The 19,635-nt window shown below is 46.7% G+C and overlaps 2 protein-coding genes across 5 annotated transcripts in view; one reads left to right on the top strand and one right to left on the bottom strand.

Annotated features, from left to right (window-relative positions):
• Positions 1–17,428, bottom strand: part of C11H1orf116 (chromosome 11 C1orf116 homolog) — a 38,686-nt gene extending 21,258 nt beyond the window's left edge. Inside the window, exon 1 of one of the 2 annotated variants that reach the window (XM_069945365.1) lies at positions 17,332–17,428. The gene's annotated coding sequence lies outside the window, so the exon portion shown is untranslated. Of the gene's footprint in view, positions 1–17,108; positions 17,221–17,331 lie in introns of those variants that run through there. The other variant, XM_069945368.1, reaches the window with a different exon arrangement.
• LOC138767691 (complement decay-accelerating factor transmembrane isoform-like) overlaps positions 4,802–19,635 on the top strand; it is a 176,460-nt gene continuing 161,626 nt past the window's right edge. For all 3 annotated transcript variants that reach the window (XM_069945372.1, XM_069945371.1, XM_069945370.1), the window contains exons 1-2: positions 4,802–4,888; positions 5,854–5,953. The gene's annotated coding sequence lies outside the window, so the exon portion shown is untranslated. The remainder of the gene's footprint in view (positions 4,889–5,853; positions 5,954–19,635) is intronic.

Genomic DNA, 19,635 nt, shown 5'->3' with positions numbered 1-19,635 from the left:
AGAATAGAGGAGAAATCAGGCGATACCTTTTGGAGGCTAACTGAGTATATGCATACCTCCCAACCGTCCCGGATTCCGCGGGACAGTCCCGTTTTCGGGGGGTTTTCCCGCGGTCCCGGAACGGCCCCCCGTGTCCCGCATTATATGTGGCCCCAGCAAAAAAACAATAAACCAGTAACTCACCTGTCCGCCGGCCCCAGCAGCTCCTCTCCCGGTAAAGCGTGCACTCCCGTCATCCTTCAGGGCGGGCAGCGGGGTATACAGAGTCACTGACTGTGCCGGAAGTGACCTGCAGCCTCCATCATGAATCACTTCCGGTACAGTCAGTGACTCTGTATACCGCGCTGCCCGCCCCGGAGGGTGACGGGAGTGCGTGCTCTGCCGGGAGAGGAGCTGCTGGGACCGGCGGACAGGTGAGTTACTGGTTTATTGTTTTTCTGGTCGGGCCACATATAATGGGAGGATTGGCTACTATGTGGGGCATTATATGGGGGGATTGGCTACTATGTGGGGCACTATATGGGGGATTGGCTACTATGTGGGGCGCTATACGGGGATTGGCTACTATGTGGGGCATTATATGGGGGCATTGGATACTATGTGGGGCACTATAATGGGGGATTGGATACTATATAGGGCATTTTTGGGGGGATTGGATACTGTATAGGGCACTATTCAGTCAGCAGCATGTGGTGACTGTAGGGGAGTGGCTATGGAGGGTCACTATGGGGGCGTGGCTATGGAGGGTCGCTGTGCACATGTCCCTCTTTGCTCTTTGCAAAAGTTGGGAGGTATGAGTATATGTGAGTGTAAGCTTTCGAGTCTAGCTCCCTTCATCAGACATGATGTTATACAGAACTGAAAAAAATCACAGACTTATATACACACATATATATATTCCCTTCTTTCTCTTTGTGTCCCATTAAGACCGTAACCTGCAGGTCTTCTACTGTGTGTCCCTCTCCAGAGAAATGTGCAGCCACGGGGAGATCTGTCCGGCCGTTGTTAATAGTAAAGTGGTGTGAGTTCATACGTTGACTGAGTCTCTGCCCTGTTTCCCCCACATAGGGGCCTGTAGTGGGGCATGGCACACACATAGTGACATAGAGGCCTGTAGTGGAGCATGGCACACACATAGTGACATAGAGGCCTGTAGTGGGGCATGGCACACACATAGTGACATAGAGGCCTGTAGTGGGGCATGGCACACACATAGTGATATAGAGGCCTGTAGTGGGGCATGGCACACACATGGTGACAGAGGCCTGTAGTGGGGCATGGCACACACATGGTGATATAGAGGCCTGTAGTGGGGCATGGCACACACATGGTGATATAGAGGCCTGTAGTGGGGCATGGCACACACACATAGTGACATAGAGGCCTGTAGTGGGGCATGGCACACACATAGTGACATAGAGGCCTGTAGTGGGGCATGGCACACACATAGTGACATAGAGGCCTGTAGTGGGGCATGGCACACACATAGTGACATAGAGGCCTGTAGTGGGGCATGGCACACACACATAGTGACATAGAGGCCTGTAGTGGGGCATGGCACACACACATAGTGCATACCTCCCAACTTTAGGTGAGAGGAAAGAGGGACATGGACACGCCCCTAACCCCACCCAAAGACACGCCCCTAACCCCACCCAAAGACACGCCCCTAAATCACAAGACACACCCCTAAATAAGTCATAAACGCGACGTTTTGGTCGAGTCGATCGCCATTTTCACACTTCAAAATGGTGATAGACTCGCCGAAACGTAGCGTTTGTGACTGTTTGCTGTGCTGCACTATTTGTTAATGCTTTGCATGTTGATGGAATAAAAACTTCTTTCTCTATCTCTCTCCTATCTATCTATCTATTATCTATCTCCTATCTATTATCTATCTCCTATCTATCTATCTATTATCTATCTCCTATCCATCTATCTATCTATCTATCTATTATCTATCTCCTATCTATCTATCTCCTATCTATCTATAGAGATGATGATAGATAGATATAGATAGATAGATAGATGATAGATAGATAGATGATAGATAGATAGATAGATAGATAGATAGATAGGAGATAGATAGATAGATAGATGGATAGGAGATAGATAGATAGGAGATAGATAGATAGGAGATAGATAGATAGATAATAGATAGATAGATAGATAGATAGATAGATAATAGACAGATAGGTAGGAGATAGATAGATGGATGGATAGATAGAGATAGGTAGGTAGATAGATAGATGGTCTATCTATCTACCTATCTAAGTAAAGCCCCCTGTGTACCAGAAAAATAGAAAAGGATACTCACATGGCAGCACAGCAGTGGATTTCTCCCCCGTAGTGGCTACTTGCACACCTCACACACAGCTCCTATGTCCAGGCCCCTTCACTCTCTTCTCTCCTGCTTGTCCCGGACAGGTGACCTCATCAGCAGCAGTGGGAAAGATAAGCAGGGGGGAAGATGAATGCCAGTGCCGCGGGGCCGGAGATAAGAGCTTCGGGGGCTGGGCGGTATGTGAGCTGCCTGCTCAGGACTTTGAAAGGGACAGAGCATGTGACCTGTCAGTGGCCACTGACTGATACTGAAGGCCGCAGCTGCTGAGTGTCAGATGGCCTTCAGTGTCAGTCAGTGGTCAGTGTGTGGCAGCAGCGGCACCCCCCCCCAGGGACCCCTCACTATGTCCAACCCCTTCCCTGTCAGCTAGCCTCCCCCACCATCCCTGGAATAATGACATACTTACTGCAGTTCTGTTCTTCAGCCCTCCAGCAGCAGCGTCTCCTTCCTCTCGGCTCTGCTGGTGACGTCACTCTCCTGCTTTGCGCCGGAACGCAGGGGATGAGAGAGACCTCTTGTGACCGGAAGCAGAATGCAGCTTCCGGCCACTAGAGCGACCAGTGCACAGCCCCGCATCTGCGAGCGCTCACCAAGAGCAGTCGCAGTTAAAGAGACAGGTATGTTTTGGGAAGCGGGACACTTGAGGCCCGTTCCGGGACAGCGGGACAGAACCCCGAAATCGGGACTGTCCCGCTGGATCCGGGACGGTTGGGAGGTATGCATAGTGACAGAGGCCTGTAGTGGGGCATGGCACACACATAGTGACATAGAGGCCTGTAGTGGGGCATGGCACACACATAGTGACATAGAGGCCTGTAGTGGGGCATGGCAAACACAGTGACATAGAGGCCTGTAGTGGGGCATGGCAAACACAGTGACATAGAGGCCTGTAGTGGGGCATCGCACACACATAGTGACATAGAGGCCTGTAGTGGGGCATGGCACACACATAGTGACATAGAGGCCTGTAGTGGGGCATGGCACACACATAGTGACATAGAGGCCTGTAGTGGGGCATCGCACACACATAGTGACATAGAGGCCTGTAGTGGGGCATCGCACACACATGATCACATACACCACATTGGAAGATCTACAAGAAAAGGTTCCCTTAATTCTGTGTACCTCCTGTGAAAGCTTATAATCAAATATACTCAGTTACCTTTTGGAGGCTATCGCCTGATTTCTTCTTTATTCTACTGATTTCTATGGCTAACATGATACAACAATACTCTACTTTACAGTAATAGTGAAGTGAAGCGCTCCATTAGCTTGGAGGTCAGCTCATCAGCTGGCTGTCTTTGAAGTCCGTGCTGCTCCTCATGGGGTGACTGGAGAAGCTGGATCCAGCCCTGGTAAACTCCTCCAATCCCCCCAGGACTGGATCCAGCTTTTCCAGTCACCCTATGAGGAGCGGCACAGACTTCAAAGACAGCTGGCTGATAATCCGACTGCCGAGCTAACGGAGCGCTTCACTTCATTACTGTAAATTCACTCATCTCTATTTAATAGCTCAAATAATAAATACATTTACAGATACAAATTAACCCAACAGATCGATTTTGTTTGTTTTGTTTCTTTTACAATTTCTTTGATAAAGTTATATAAAGAATACACCACCACACCACAGGTTTCAGTATTCACCAGAAAATACACCTTTAACTTCTATTTACTCAATATATGCAGCTGGGCTACTACCACAGATAGGACGTAAACAAGAATTACGTAGAACTTACGTAATCACTCATACGACTGGATTTACAAGTTATAAAAATAGCACTAGCTAAGTCCGCAGTCTACTCCCTATTAAGCAGTTGGGGTATTTAAATATAGGTGAAAAGCAGCAAACCCAATTAGTGTCTCTTAGGCTATGTTCAAACAACGGCTTTTATTAGGCGAAAAAACGTCTGTTTATGATAATGATGGCCAATAATAACAATCATGACCAATATTTACGGCTGTTATTTCACCTAAAAAGATGTTGTGGGAAAATAACCTTAAAGGGGTTATCCAGCACTACAAAAACATGGCCACTTTCCCCTTACTGTTGTCTCCAGTTTGGGTGGGGTTTTGAAAATCAGTTCCATTGAAGTAAATGGAGCTTAATTGCAAACTGCACCTGAACTGGAGACAACAGTAGGGGGAAAAGTGGCCATGCTTTTGTAGCGCTGGCAGTGGCGTAGCCACCGTGGTCGCGGGGGTCGCCGCCGCGACCGGGCCCGCCACAAGGGGGGCCCGCGGGGCCCCCCGATCAATCACTCTTGTGACCGCAAGCATTGTTTTGCTTGCGGTCACAAGAGACTGGCTCCGTCTTTCCCACGGCTTCTGCGCGGCTGCCGGGGGTGTCGCGTCTTACCCCCGGCAGCGCGCGCATCCCAGAACTCCCTGCGCTCCTTGGGCCCTGACTTCCGGTTTCCGGCGCGCAGGGAGTTCTGGGATGCACGCGCTGCCGGGGATAAGACGCGACACCCCCGGCAGCCGCGCAGCAGCCGGGGACAGACCGAAGGTGAAGGAGTGAGGATCAACGTGGGAGCGCGATGTCAGGTGAGTTAAGTTTTGTTTTTTTATCAGCCTGTACGGGTGGGGGGGAAAGGAGGGGGCCATCTATGAGGGTGGGGGGAAAGGAGGGGGCCATCTATGAGGGTGGGGGGGAAGGAGGGGGCCATCTATGAGGGTGGGGGGGAAGGAGGGGGCCATCTATGAGGGTGGGGGGAAAGGAGGGGGCCATCTATGAGGGTGGGGGGAAAGGAGGGGGCCATCTATGAGGGTGGGGGGAAAGGAGGGGGGCCATTTATGAGGGTGGGGGGAAAGGAGGGGGGCCATCTATGAGGGTGGGGGGAAAGGAAGGGGGCATCTATGAGGGTGGGGGGGAAGGAGGGGGGCATCTATGAGGGTGGGGGGGAAGGAGGGGGGCATTTATGAGGGTGGGGGGAAAGAGGGGGGCCATCTATGAGGGTGGGGGGGAAAGAGGGGCCATCTATGAGGGTGGGGGGAAAGGAGGGGGGCATCTATGAGGGTGGGGGGGGGGGGGAAAGGGGACCATCTATAAGGGAGGGAGGAAGGGGACCATCTATAAAGGGAGGGAGGAAGGGGACCATCTATAAAGGGAGGGAGGAAGGGGACCATCTATAAAGGGGGGGAAAGGGGACCATCTATAAAGGGAGGGGGGGAAAGGGGACCATCTATAAGGGAGAGTGGGGGGAGAGGGGGCCATTCATAAGGGAGGGTGAGGAGAGAGGGGGCCATCTATAAGGGAGGGGGTAGAGGGGGCCATCTATAAGGGAGGGGGTAGAGGGGGCCATCTATAAGGGAGGGGGTAGAGGGGGCCATCTATTTGGGGGGGCAACATAGGGGGAGAGGGAATACACAGAGGGGGGCATATATTAGGAGGTCACATAGAGTCAGGGCTGCCCACTAAATGAGGGTGTAAAGGGGACAGTACAGATGTGCATTGTGTAGAGAGATGAGAATGGTGTCAGAGTGTGGAGCCTAATATATCTGTCTGGCAGATTCTGTGGATTCGTGGCTCGGAGAAGTTCTCATAACGGCCCAGGGCAGATGGAGAAGATAATAAAAAGGAAAGAACTCCGATCAGAAAAGACGTCTCCTGTGAGTCACCTGATATAACTGCACAGTAATGTATATCGTGTATAGAACCTGTGTAGAGCTGGGGCCACCTCTATATGACTGGATGAGGTGATTTAGTATACTGGATTTGGTCAGTAACAATATGGTGGTGATGGTAGTGGTTGTGGTGTGGCGGTAATGTTTCCTCCCTATATACTGGTATTACTGGTAATATTGGTCTCAGTATACAGGATTTGGTCGGTAACAGTATGGCGGTAATAGGTAATATCTGTCTTGGTGTGTGTGTGTGTGTGTGTGTGTATATATATTATATATATATATATATATATATATATATATATACATACAGTGGTACCTTGGTTTAAGAGTAACTTCGTTTAAGAGCGTTTTGGTTTAAGAGCTCACAGTTTTTCAAAATTGTGACTTGGTTTAAGAGCATTGCTTTGGTTTAAGAACTTCCTGTATTGGGTGGGAACGCGAGTGGAGAAGGGGCATGGCCTGCATAGCGGGGTCTACAGCACTGTACTCTAAACACCTTCCAAATCATAGCAGATCCCCTTCAGGCTGGGGCTTACATCAGGGGACAGGACTGTGGGGGGGGGGTAATCTCTCCATAGCTGTAACCCCTCTCTCCCCGGACAGAGAGTGCTGCATGTATGTGCCCACATCTGCCCTGCTCATTCCTTCCTGCTCCCTGCAGTCTCTGTCAGCCCTTGTGTTTCCCATCCTCTCCATTACTGTACAGTACAGAATAATAAATATATTTGGGGTGTGGAACCAATTGTCTGCATTTACATGATTTCTTATAGGAAAATTTGCTTTGGTTTAAGAGTGGATTTGGATTACAAGCACGGTCCTGGAACGAATTATGCTCATAATCCAAGGCACCACTGTGTGTATGTATATATATATATTAATATATATATATATATATATATATATATATATATATATATATATATATATATATATATACACACACACACACACACACACAACAATAGCATCACTTGGTCGTGAAAGGAGGGGGGGGGGGGGACGGGGGGGGTCGTGAAAGGAGGGGGGGGGCCCAAGTTGGCCTCTCGCACCAGGGCCCAGGAGACATTAGCTACGCCCCTGAGCGCTGGATAACCCCTTTAAAGAGTAAGTAATATACAGCCATTTTGCTGAACCAGCTCTACTTTACACCAGTTTGATAAATCTCCCCTATTGTGCACAGCTGATTTGTAGACTATTCATTATGAGCATGTATGTATGTATGTATGTATGTATGTATGTATAAGAAGGACATAGCCGTGTAACGTTCATTTTTGTTGCTGCTTCCACATTGCTATTCCCACCCAGATTCATACATACTAACAGCTAATCTCCCTCTCCTCACAGGATATACGCTACAGATGGTTTATTCCAGGTGTGTGCCCCTAACGGGTACGGTACAGTAGTGCAAATATTCAAACAGTGTCGGAGCTCCTGGCATCATAATGGCAGCTGATGCCAGGAGCTCTGATCCACAGAATACTGTCCTTGCACACAGTATTTTGTCCTTGTAAAGTATAGAAAAGGAATTAAGTTGTAATATTCAAAGTTAAAGGAGAATTCAACCATTTTTAAATTCTAGCAGCTGGAATTTAATAAGGAGTAAGCACTAACTTCTCCCAAAGCCTGTGGTGAGAGACGGGACCAACCTTGGGGACCCCCGCCAGAAGGCATTTTACCCCAAGTTGCGATAACGTCACGATTTGGGGGAGGGATGCCTGTCCCGGCTGATGGACTGGCCGCTCAGCCAATCAGTGATCGGAGCAGCGTCCCATCCCCTGACTGGCTGAGCGGCCAGTCCAGCCGCCAGGTTGTGACATATGCAGCACTAGAGATGCCAGAGCCTGGCAGGTGTCCCAAGACAGGTCCCACTGCTCACCGCGGGCACTGGGAGAGGTAAGTTCATACTCGTTATCAAATCTCACCCCCCCCCCCCCCCTTGCCGACTGCCAGATTTGAAAAACTGCCGGATTTTCAGATAAAAACAAAAATGACAGCAATCTTTTCTGCAGAATGGTTATATAAAGTAGCTGCCTCGCTCATAACTTACTTGACACTTGTCAAAAGGGAATGCAAGTGACTCAAAATACCAGTTATTCTCAAGAGCTAAATATACAAACGGCCGTTCACATGGCTCCACAGCCACTTACTCATCCGACAAAGCCCAAAATGACAGCCAGTATAGAAACTTCCTCAGATTGTCCAAATACAGGATGTACAGTACGTAAGGGAGGAACTGTATGTAACCAACCACAACATGGGTACATGAACCCTTGGACCATGGCTATAGTGGGACCTTTAACTTCTCGTCCTGGAAGGAGTCCAGTACAGGACCACAACTATGTGGGAACAAGCCCTAAGGCCTCATGTACACGTCCTTGAAATTTCTTATTGGGAAATTCGGATACATTACCAGACCCATAGGTTACAGTATGTTTGGCATGGATAACCTACAGGGCTGTCCATTCTGGAAAATAGACCCAGAAATATAGAGAAGACCCTATTTTTGTCCAGAATTCCAGAACAGATGACCCCATAAAAGTCTATGAGCGCATCCGGAATTCTGGACGGCTTTGGATGCACAGCCGGAAAGGAGCCCAGAGAATGACCTGCAGATTTCAAGTTTACGTCACATCAGTTTTGGTAAAATCCATAATGAATCTACAGTTTCCCACTGATTTTAATAGGGCAGTAAAGTAAAGTACATGTCAAATGTTTGGGCGGTATCGATTAGGGTCCAAGTGTTCAGAACCCAAATCAATCAATAAAACAACCCCGCTCTGTGTCAGTCACGGCCCCACAGGTTTGCATTACGAGACTCTCCCGACACAGTTGGAAGAACGCTTGCAGCTCGCACTTCCGAATTGTTCTAGGAATCGCGTCTCTATGACATAAAACAAGTTTTTATAATTTCATTTCAATGTATAACCTGCCCAATCTGAAGCAGCAAACAACAGCAGCAGATTGCCTGAAACTCTGGAAGTCCGACATCTGATGGATCCGGCAGGCAGACGTGTTGGTGGAATATTACACGGAGGCCACAATGCCCACATAGTTCACCATACAGTGCCCAGATCATACAGTACCCAGAATACCTCTGTGATAAACACTGAGACACGGACAGGCCTGGCAGTGGCCAATGACGCCAGTGGGCCGCCTTCTGCAGTTTTATGAAGCTCTGTGTGATATACTGTATGTGCTTTTGCCACTTTTACGAGAGTCAATGTTTGACGTATTTCCCACGTTTTGTGGATCGTAAAAGTCTCTGAAATAAACAATGACTACTTAGCGCGCACGGATAACTGTATAAAGGGCTCATTAGACAAAGCGATTTTTCGTTTTCTCCAACTAAGGATAAACAATTGCGAACAACCTGAAATCATTCGCCATAAGACACGGATTGATAGTCGTTATGATTGTTTATATCCGCTAGTAAACGAACAGTCGTAATAATGAACCAACAATATGCACAGACACCGAAAGATTAGCGAAGAATTAACAATGGTTTTATGGTTGGCTCAAAAGATGCGATCAGCGACACAGGAAGACATTTTATTTGGTCGTTTGATCGTCGCTGTATACACAAGGAAAGATTATCGCTTAACCTCGAAAGATATAACGATTTTTTACACTATAATCTTCTCTTACAAATTCCTCATCCACCAAGAACAGGGATGAGCCTATTAAGCGTACTGGTGCTTTGCCAAGCCTCGGCCTTTGTGCTGCTCCGCTCCAAGCTGAATCCAGTCCTGGAAAACTGGGAAAAGTTCCCCAGGAACGGATCCAGCTTTTCCAGGCATCCGGAGTGGAGCGGCCCAGAGATCAGAGGCAGCCGTCTGACAAAGATAAGAAAGTCATAGCTACTGGGGTAAATGGGGGCAGAAGAACGGCCAAGAATTTCATCCAATAATTGGCCCACATAAAGGACCTTAAAGTCACAAAACTATACAACATAATACAGACTGTATTCTCACCTCTCCATGCTCCTGCAGTGTCTCTGGACCACTTCTTGGCAGGGACAGCCTGCTCAACCAATCCCTGTCCACAGTGCTGTCCCACCTCAGTCAGGGATTGGCTGAGTGGGTTGTGACTCCGTAGTTTATATTAGAATTTGCAGCGGTTCACGGGGGACCCTGAGATGCTGCAGGAGGACACTGGGGGAGCCCGGAGAGGTAAGAATAGGATGTCTATTAAGTTTTATATATGGGCAGAATTATATAAAAAGTATTTAAGTGTCAGAGTTCCCCTTTATATTTCTGTCCTGTGTGTAAAACCACCCTGGTATCTGTTAAAGCTTGCTTAAGGGTGGAGTAACTTAGATTCACAAGACAAGTGAGAGGAACCAGCCTGACAGTATGAGCTCAGCTTCCTCTGACAGGGTTCTCCTCTATATAACATCTTTTTCTTTCAAATCAGCTGGTTTCATAAAAATTGTTTAGATTTGTAATTTGCTTTTACTTAAAAATCTTCAGTCTTCCAGTACTTATCATCTGCTGTATGTCCCGCATGAAGTAGTGTATTCTTTCCAGTCTGACACAGTGCTCTCTGCTGCCACCTCTGTCCATGTCAGGAACTGTCCAGACCAGCAGTAAATCCCCATAGAAAACCTCTCCTGCGGGGGGGAGTGGCCTGCAGCCAGAGGAGACAGACACATTCTGCTTGAGCTCCTGTCTGACCCTGCTTATAACAGCAACTAAGACCCTCTTTCTATATCTCTGGCTTATCTCTCCGGGCATTTTACATCGGTGACCACCTAGAGCAGGTCCTGGCACCATGCATCGCCGATTATCACAACCACAGAGGATACAGAAAGTAATATGGCATCCCCATGTGAGGAAACAAGATGGCGCCGGCCCAGACAGGAAGAAGCTGCCTGCAGAGACTGACAGAGTTCTTCCTGATATCCGTCCTAAACGAGCGCTACCTGACACTGGTAAGAGCCTGCCCTCACGACTTCTCTCTGAACCAGTAGCGAAAATAGGCGGGGGCAAAGGGGGCGGTCGCCCCCGGGCCCACTCAGGCAGGGGCCCACTAAGGTCTCAGACAGTTAATGCTGTCTGCAAAAGCTATTGCTTTTGCAGACAGCCTTAACACATGTCTGTCCTGGCCGGGGCCCCCAAGAAGCCAACAGCACCTGGCAATAGCGGGCCCCCTCAGCTGTCGGATGCTGTGCCCGGCCAGGGCTGGATCTTCTCCCTGCTTCTTCCTCACAAGCTGCTGCTGGCCCCTCCCCCTCATACCACACTCTGTAGGACAGTGAGGGGGAGGGGAGAAGCAGCAGCGTGTGAGGAAGAAGCAGGAAAAACATCCAGCCCTGGCCGGGCACGGCATCCAACAGCTGAGGGGGCCCGCTATTGCCAGGTGCTGTTGGCTTCTTGGAGGCCCCGGCCACTACAGACATGTGTGGGGAGGGACCAGCAGCTGGAGGGATCCTGCCGTCCATGGCTGCCAGAGAGGGACTGAAGTCATCCAGCAGCAGCTCTGACAGTAAGTGAGGCTGCTGAGCGCTGGAAGGTGTCAGGTACTGTGAGAGGAGTGACAACACACAGACAGACACAGACACACAACCACCCACCCACACCACTGACCAGACACAGCAGCTATATACAGTATATATATGACCAAATAATCAGGAGGAGCCATATATATATATATATATATATATATATATATATATATATATATATATATATATATATACAGCTCTGGGACCATCTTGTACTCAGTATGATGGAGGTCACACAGCTTTCCAGAATCTTCTATTCAGTATAATGGAGGTCACCCAGCTTTCCCAGTATCCTGTAGTCAGTGTAATGGAGGTCACCCAGCTTTTCCAGTATCCTGTAGTCAGTATAATGGAGGTCACCCAGCTTTCCCAGTATCCTGTAGTCAGTATAATGGAGGTCACCCAGCTTTCCCAGTATCCTGTAGTCAGTGTAATGGAGGTCACACAGCTTTTCCAGTATCCTGTAGTCAGTATAATGGAGGTCACCCAGCTTTCCCAGTATCCTGTAGTCAGTATAATGGAGGTCACCCAGCTTTCCCAGTATCCTGTAGTCAGTGTAATGGAGGTCACCCAGCTTTTCCAGTATCCTGTAGTCAGTATAATGGAGGTCACCCAGCTTTTCCAGTATCCTGTAGTCAGTATAATGGAGGTCACCCAGCCTTTCCAGTATCCTGTAGTCAGTATAATGGAGGTCACCCAGCCTTTCCAGTATCCTGTAGTCAGTATAATGGAGGTCACCCAGCTTTTCCAGCATTTGTACTCAGTATGATGGATAGATAGATAGACAGACAGACATACATACAGACAGACAGACAGGAGATAGATAGATGATAGATAGGAGATAGATAGACAGACAGAGAGGTAGATGGATAGATAGATAGATAGATAGATAGATAGATAGATAGATAGATAGATAGGAGATAGATAGATAGGAGATAGATAGATAGATAGGAGATAGATAGATAGATAGATAGATAGGAGATAGATAGATAGATAGATAGGAGATAGATAGATAGATAGATAGGAGATAGATAGGAGATAGATAATAGATAGGAGATAGATAGATAGATAGATAGATAGATAGATAGGAGATAGATAGGAGATAGATAGATAGATAGGAGATAGATAGGAGATAGATAGGATATAGATAGATAGATAGATAGATAGATAGATAGATAGATAGGAGATAGATAGATGATAGATAGATAGATAGATAGATAGGAGATAGATAGATAGATAGGAGATAGATAGATAGATAGATAGATAGATAGGAGATAGATAGATAGATAGATAGATAGATAGATAGATAGATGTCTAAAAGCTTATTACCTATACCACTATTATTTTTAGGCAAAGATAATCTGGTTAAAAGGGTTCTCCAGAATTAAAAGAAAAACAGCATAATTGTTTTCTTCCAAAAACAGCGCCACCCCTGCTCTTAGGTTGTGTGTGGTATCACAACTTGGCTCCATTCACTTTAGTTGAATACCACACACAAACTGAGGACAAGAGTGGTGCTGTCTGTGGAAGAAGGTAGCTATATTTTTCTAATCTTAAGCCCTTTTACTTTTTTGCGGTTCTATATTTCAGATGTAGAAGCCTCTTACACGGCTCTTTATTCTTATTCACTATCAGAAATGTAGAACAATATTCACTTTATTATTCAGAAATCCTTGTCACCTGCTGAGGTTTCCTATGGGTAACCTTGGTTGGGGGCCCACTCAGACTCACTCGCCCCCCCTAGGCTGAACCCCTAGCTACGCCCCTGCTCTGAACTCCTGGCATCAGAGACAGAGGCTCCCTCATGCAGCACCCCACACACAGGGACGGACTGTATCCTTCCTACTTCTGGCATGAAGCCAGCTCCTGCCTCACAGCCTGTCCTGCCCACACGGGACCCTCTCCTTACACTGACACATGACATCTCTGGCAACAAGCCAACTAAAACTGCTGAGTCTGCTCAACTACCAAAGGACTCTCCTGCAGATCCCCCTGCCTCTGCTTATCATCCAAATGCTAATGCTGGACCCCCTGTCTTAGTGCCAGACACTATTGCTAAAGCTACCACTCTCTCCCCTGCAGCTCCTGTGTTCATAAGCAATGCTGAACAGCTCAGCTCTGGCAGTCCATGCTCACTGCCCCATTCTAATACACAGGATCACCTTCCATCTGCTGCTGCTACCTGGCAAAATATCTGGTCTGCATCATCTTTGAACCCTGCACCTAATCTACCAACTATAGCAGCAGCGTTCATGTCTAAGTGCGTTCCTATGGAGTTTGACATGCTACAGACTCCTGATTCACCAGTGACCAGCTCCTCACTCAGGAACATACTATTATCTTTCAGAGACTCTCTCCTTTGCAGCATAGACCAGATTTTTCAGTCTTTCAGCTTATCTATCAGAGCGGTGGAGGACAGAGTCCTACTTACAGAAACAAAAATGGGAGAGCTGGTCTCTTCGAATAACTTGTTATCAGATACATGCAGGAGACTGGAGGAGGAGATGCACCAGTTGAAAAACAGAACCATGATCTTGGAGGACCAGCTTAGACGCAACAATTTGAAAATAAGAGGAATTCCGGAGTCTATTCCATCAGCGGACTTACCTTCCTATATTCAAAAGTTTATCAAAACAGTCTTACCCAAATGTGCCAATAAAGAAATGATTGTGGATTGGGCCCGAAGGGTCCCCAGACCCAGACATCTACCTATGGACACTCCAAGAGACGTAATCGTACGCGTTCATTTTCTTCATGTTAAATCGGCATTCTTGGACGCTACTAGAAAGGCAGAGAGTTTACCAGACGAATACCAGCGGATATCAGTGTTCTCAGATTTATCTCCAGGAACTTTACAGTGGCGCAAGTCCTTTTCCGCTCTCACAAAAATACTAAGAGACAACCATGTCTTATACAAGTGGCGATCTCCCACTCATCTCATCGTATTTAAAGGGGACGTTGCCTACAGGATCTCAAGCCCGGAGGAAGGGATGCAACTATGGAACTCCTGGCAATCTAACAACGGTCAATATTAGGCATTATCGGACGGGAGGTTGCCTTCTACACCTTGGTGTTCTATACCTCCTTAATGAACTCTGGCATTGGCCGGACTATATGCCCCACCCATTCTGCGTGACTAATATTTGTTAGTACAACACGCTGTTCTTTCTTCTATGTATATATTCGAATCGTGTGTGTAGTTACCTATTTCTGCATAGCTCATATAGAAGCTTATTTTTGTGATAAGAGACAGAACGCTATCATCTCACAATATCTATAGTTGTATATAAGCAGCCATGCATATGCTTTTTCTTTGGTCTGCTCTATGTTTAATTACACCCAGCTTTTTGAGGCCATATTTCTTAAGCAGCCATAACAGCATCATACTGGAGTAATAGCTCTCACTTGTTATACACCTTACCACACCTTAATGATCGTCTGCTTGCATTATCACACCTTACATTTCTACTTATAATCTTATACTTATCTGTGTTCTTGTTACACGCACAACGAAATTTAGTTATGTCATTTAAAACGACTGACCGTGGTGGTCAGTTACCTACCTGCTTATTATTAGCTACCTATATAGCATAATTCCTACTGAAACCTGCTATTTCTACCTTGCAATTATATACATATAGCATGTCTCTGTAGTGTGTACCTGCGATATTCTCTGCTTTACTGTGTCTATTGTTTATTGTAACATTTTCCTGTTCTTTGTTGGATATCTATGTTGCACTGCTTAATGGTGTACAACTGTCATTAAAAAGATGTTAAAAAAATCCAATAAATATATTGAAACAGAAAACCTCTCCTGCTCTGGACAGTTCCTGACATGGACAGAGGTGGCACTGTGCAGACTGGAGAGAATATACCACTTTTTGCAAGACATTCAGCAGCTGATAAGTATTTATTTATTTTTACAGAAGTTATATAGATTCCTATATGCCATTTTCCTATGTGTCAGTTTGCTCTGCTGTCCCTTTAAATGCTTCCTGACCTTTGCAGCCACTGTTCTCCGGCTGTAAATATGTTCTGTGCTAGTGACAAATTGAACCTGAAGACCAAGCGACAAGTGACGTGGCCAGGATACCGGAGCATATGGCAGATAGAAACCAGTCTGCTCTCTCCTGCGCTCACTGAACCTTCATCCAGTCTGGTGACGGCTGGGAGATGTGTGGTCCTCTCACCAGCAGGTGGGATCCAGTATCAGGGGATGGCAGCGACAGTGCCAGAGACCATAGACGACTGCCACAAAACTAAGTCAGCTGAAGATCCCAGGAAAATAAAAAGTCGTCCATCATAAACCATTGCAGCCTTAGGCTATGTTCACACAACGGCGAAACGGGAGCCTTTTTGGACGACCGTCATTTAACACCAAAAGTCTGTCTTTTGGGGCCGTCCAAATAATCGGGTGTCATTTCAACATTGTGTGAACATAGCCTTAGGCCTTAGTCACTATTGTGCATCAGTATATTTACCCAGGGTCCAGAGTGTGAATGAGGCCTTAAAGAGGTACTCCAGCAAAAATCTTTTTCTTTCAAATCAACTGGTTTCTGAAACTTATATAGATTTGTAATTTACTTCTATTTAAAATTCTCCAGTCGTCCAGTACTTATCAGCTGCTGAATGTCCTGCAGGAAGTGGTGTGTTCTCTCCAGTCTGACACAGTGCTCTCTGCTGCCACCTCTGTCCATGTCAGGAACTGTCCAGAGCAGGAGAGGTTTTCTATGGGGATTTGCTGCTGCTCTGGACAGTTCCTGACATGGACAGAGGTGGCAGCAGAGAGCACTGTGTCAGACTGGAGATAATATATCTCTTCCTGCAGGACATATAGCAGCTGATAAGTACTGGAAGACTTATATATATATATATCTGTCTCCATTCCACATGGTTACACCAGATCGGCCCCCGGCTTCCCATAACATTCCATGATACAACCTTCCTAATGGGACGGGTGTATAGCTGCCACCCTACACCTGTCCGCTGCAAGGACACCATAAGCATGGGTGATACACAACCTACAGCCTGGGGGTGCGGAGAGTCACCTGTGTGTAATGGAATACACACTGAATACATATAGATATACTCACTGACTCCAGACGAGACTCATCACATCCACAAGGTTTATAACATCGGGGGAGAAATTGCTCCAACCAAGAGGGTTATGACATCTTTTAAAGAGTAAATGGAGTGACAGAGACGAGCGCTCCTTTCCCCCCAGTGACATGGCTGCTTACAAAGAACAATAGTCTCCATTCAGCTGATCGGGAACATGGAAAACCAGATTTTGGGTTACCGTCCCTTTAAGGCTATGTTCACACACAGGGTTTTTGCCTGGTACCGAAACCAGGAGTGGATAAAAAACACAGAAAGGCAATGCTCACACACTGTTGGAATTGAGTGGATGGCCGTCATTTAATAGCAAATAACGTCCATTAATTCAAAACAATGGCCGTTATTTGCCATTAAATGACGGCCATCCAATTCCAACAGTGTGTGAGCATAGCCTTTCTGTGTTTTCTATCCACTCCTGGTTTTAGTTGCAAAATCCTGTGTGTGAACATAGCCCAAGACGTCAGCAAACAGACGAGCACAGGAACCGTGAAGTCTTCAGGTTGTCTGGCGTCTTACCTGAAGCCGGGCTCATGGACATAAAGGGTTAATTACGGAAATCGCAGACAATCTGCTTCATAGACAGGAGGGACTCTTTTTTTCTTTAATTATATAAAGAAAATGCTGAGACGCGGTAGTTTCACTTCCTAGAAATCTCTTTTGCTGCTAAGAAATGAAGCAATCTCGGGCGTCCGTGAAATCCCAGGACGTTCTATCCGTATTGTGTTACTTAATAACTTACCAGAGTCCTCAGAGGAAGCACAGGAGACTGGCAGCTCTGTCTGACACCTCACACAATGCAGGACACAGGTTAAAGCTCACCTGTCCCTCCTCCATAACCTGCTCCCTCTCTCCTGGTCATAGAGGGGCGGACTGAAAAGCTGCACCAACCAATCACCTTCCCCAGCCAGGAGCTGCTGCATGTGCAGGTACACCAGGAATGCTGCAAGGAGTTAACCCCTCACTGCCCATGGCAGCACTGCTAATCACATGCTTGTTACAGATCCTCCTGGTATAAATAGTGTTTGAGTACAGAACGTCTATACAGTGCACTTCCTCAAATGTCTAATAAAGTCTAATCCTCCACCACACCCACGAGCACAGTCCGTACATCAAAGCCGGGACATGTTACGTGAAAGCGGAGGCAAACTTTACCATCTACCATCATTATGGCGCTCCCCCTGCACACTGAGAAAGTCAGAACTTCTGTTTTGAAATCTCCAGTCTTCCAGTACTTATCAGCTGCTGTATGTCCTGCAGGAAGTGGTGTATTCTCTCCAGTCTGACACAGTGCTCTCTGCTGCCACCTCTGTCCATGTCAGGAACTGTCCAGAGCAGCAGCAATTCCCCATAGAAAACTTCTCCTGCTCTGGACAGTTCCTGGCATGGACAGAGGTGGCAGCAGAGAGCACTGTGTCACGCTGCAGAGAATATACCAGTTGACAGTTATCTCCCCTGATTTTATTCGGACACTGAAGTGTTGGAATACTGAGGTATTACTGTATATTTTTGTTAAAGACTCCTAATAAAGGGAATCTGTCAGCTCCTGGGCCCCACCTGAGGTGCTGACAGTGTGCTGTAGCTGGCAGCCCCCTAGTCTGTGCAGTGGATTATACACAATCTCAGGTCTCCTACTGTAATGAAGAGTCAATGAGGAGTTGTGACTCAGCGTTTGTGCTGCACTCTGGCCACCTCACCACTCCTTCCTCCTCATGAATAATCTCTTCTGCCCGGGCTCCTGCTCACTCAGCTGTCAGCCAGTGTCTCTGATTGTTGATTTCAGTCATAAACTGTTTACAGAGGACTGTCCTGCAATCAGATATGGATAAATATCCTAGCCTAAAGGCCCTATTACATAGAATGATTATCGGCCATATTCGGCTGACATGATCGATGTCGGCTGATCTTTGCTGTCTTTTGTCTGTCAACATGTTGAACGACAAACAACTGTGATAGCAGTGATCTGCCCTCCCCCTGTACTCACCCACTCGCTGCCGACGAGCGCAATAGCGGCGGCAGCAGCGAGCGGGAAACGAGGAGAAAATGAGCGCTGACATCGCTCCTTTGCTCCTCTATGTCACCCCGTGTAATAAGGGCTTTACTGAGTTATAGCTGTAATCTAGGAGGAAATTACCTTTTCAGAGACCAACAACAATTTTTTCCTGGGTTTGATTCCCCTGATGGAAATGAAATATAGTTGTTTATTTTTCATTTTTATCTCTTAACTGGAGATTTTCCAATAAAAATTATTTAGAAATCTTTGGCACTTTCTGGCTTCAGTTGATTTGAAAGATTTTTTTTTTTTTTTTTTTTGCTGAACTACCCCTTTAAGTCTAGGTTCCCACCACAGGAAAATGATGGTCATTGGTAAGATATTATCTTATAAACCTATCCCAATATCTCATGTCATATTGTCCCATCAAAAGGCGACTGCTGTCATACTTGATGGTTGTAGACTATTACCTGAGGGTGGGTTTCTAGGGCACAGATGACTTTACAGTCTCATGCCATTTTCCATGGAGCGGAGGGAAAGGTGCACGCGGCTCCTGCTATCAGCCTTGTAGCTAATCCTGAAAGCTGCTGTTTGATATTTATTCACCTATTGATCTGTTTGTTCCATATCCAGGAATAGGTCGGAGCTTTTATCATTTAGATACTAAACTATAGAGTATTGTCTCCACTACGTGACACAGGAGCACATTGTCACTCTGTATATTTATATATATTTTTTTTTCATAAACTTAAAGGGATGGTTCACAAAAACAAATTCTTAGAAATCAACTGGTGCCAGAAAGTGCCAGAGATTTGTAATTTACTTCTATAAAAAAAAATCCAGTCTTCCAGTACTTATCAGCTGCTGTATGTCCTGCAGAAAGTGGTGTATTCTCTCCAGTCTGCCACAGTGCTCTCTGCTGCAACCTCTGTCCATGTCAGGAACTGTCCAGAGCAGGAGAGGTTTTTTATGGGGTTTTGCTGCTGCTCTGGACAGTTCCTGACATGGACAGAGGTGGCAGCAGAGAGCACTGTGTCAGACTAAAAAGAATAC

Source organism: Dendropsophus ebraccatus, chromosome 11, assembly GCF_027789765.1.
Source record: "Dendropsophus ebraccatus isolate aDenEbr1 chromosome 11, aDenEbr1.pat, whole genome shotgun sequence".
NCBI lineage: Eukaryota > Metazoa > Chordata > Amphibia > Anura > Hylidae > Dendropsophus > Dendropsophus ebraccatus.
The sequence above is the reverse complement of the archived record's forward strand: the minus strand, read 5'-3'. Positions and strand labels throughout refer to the sequence as shown.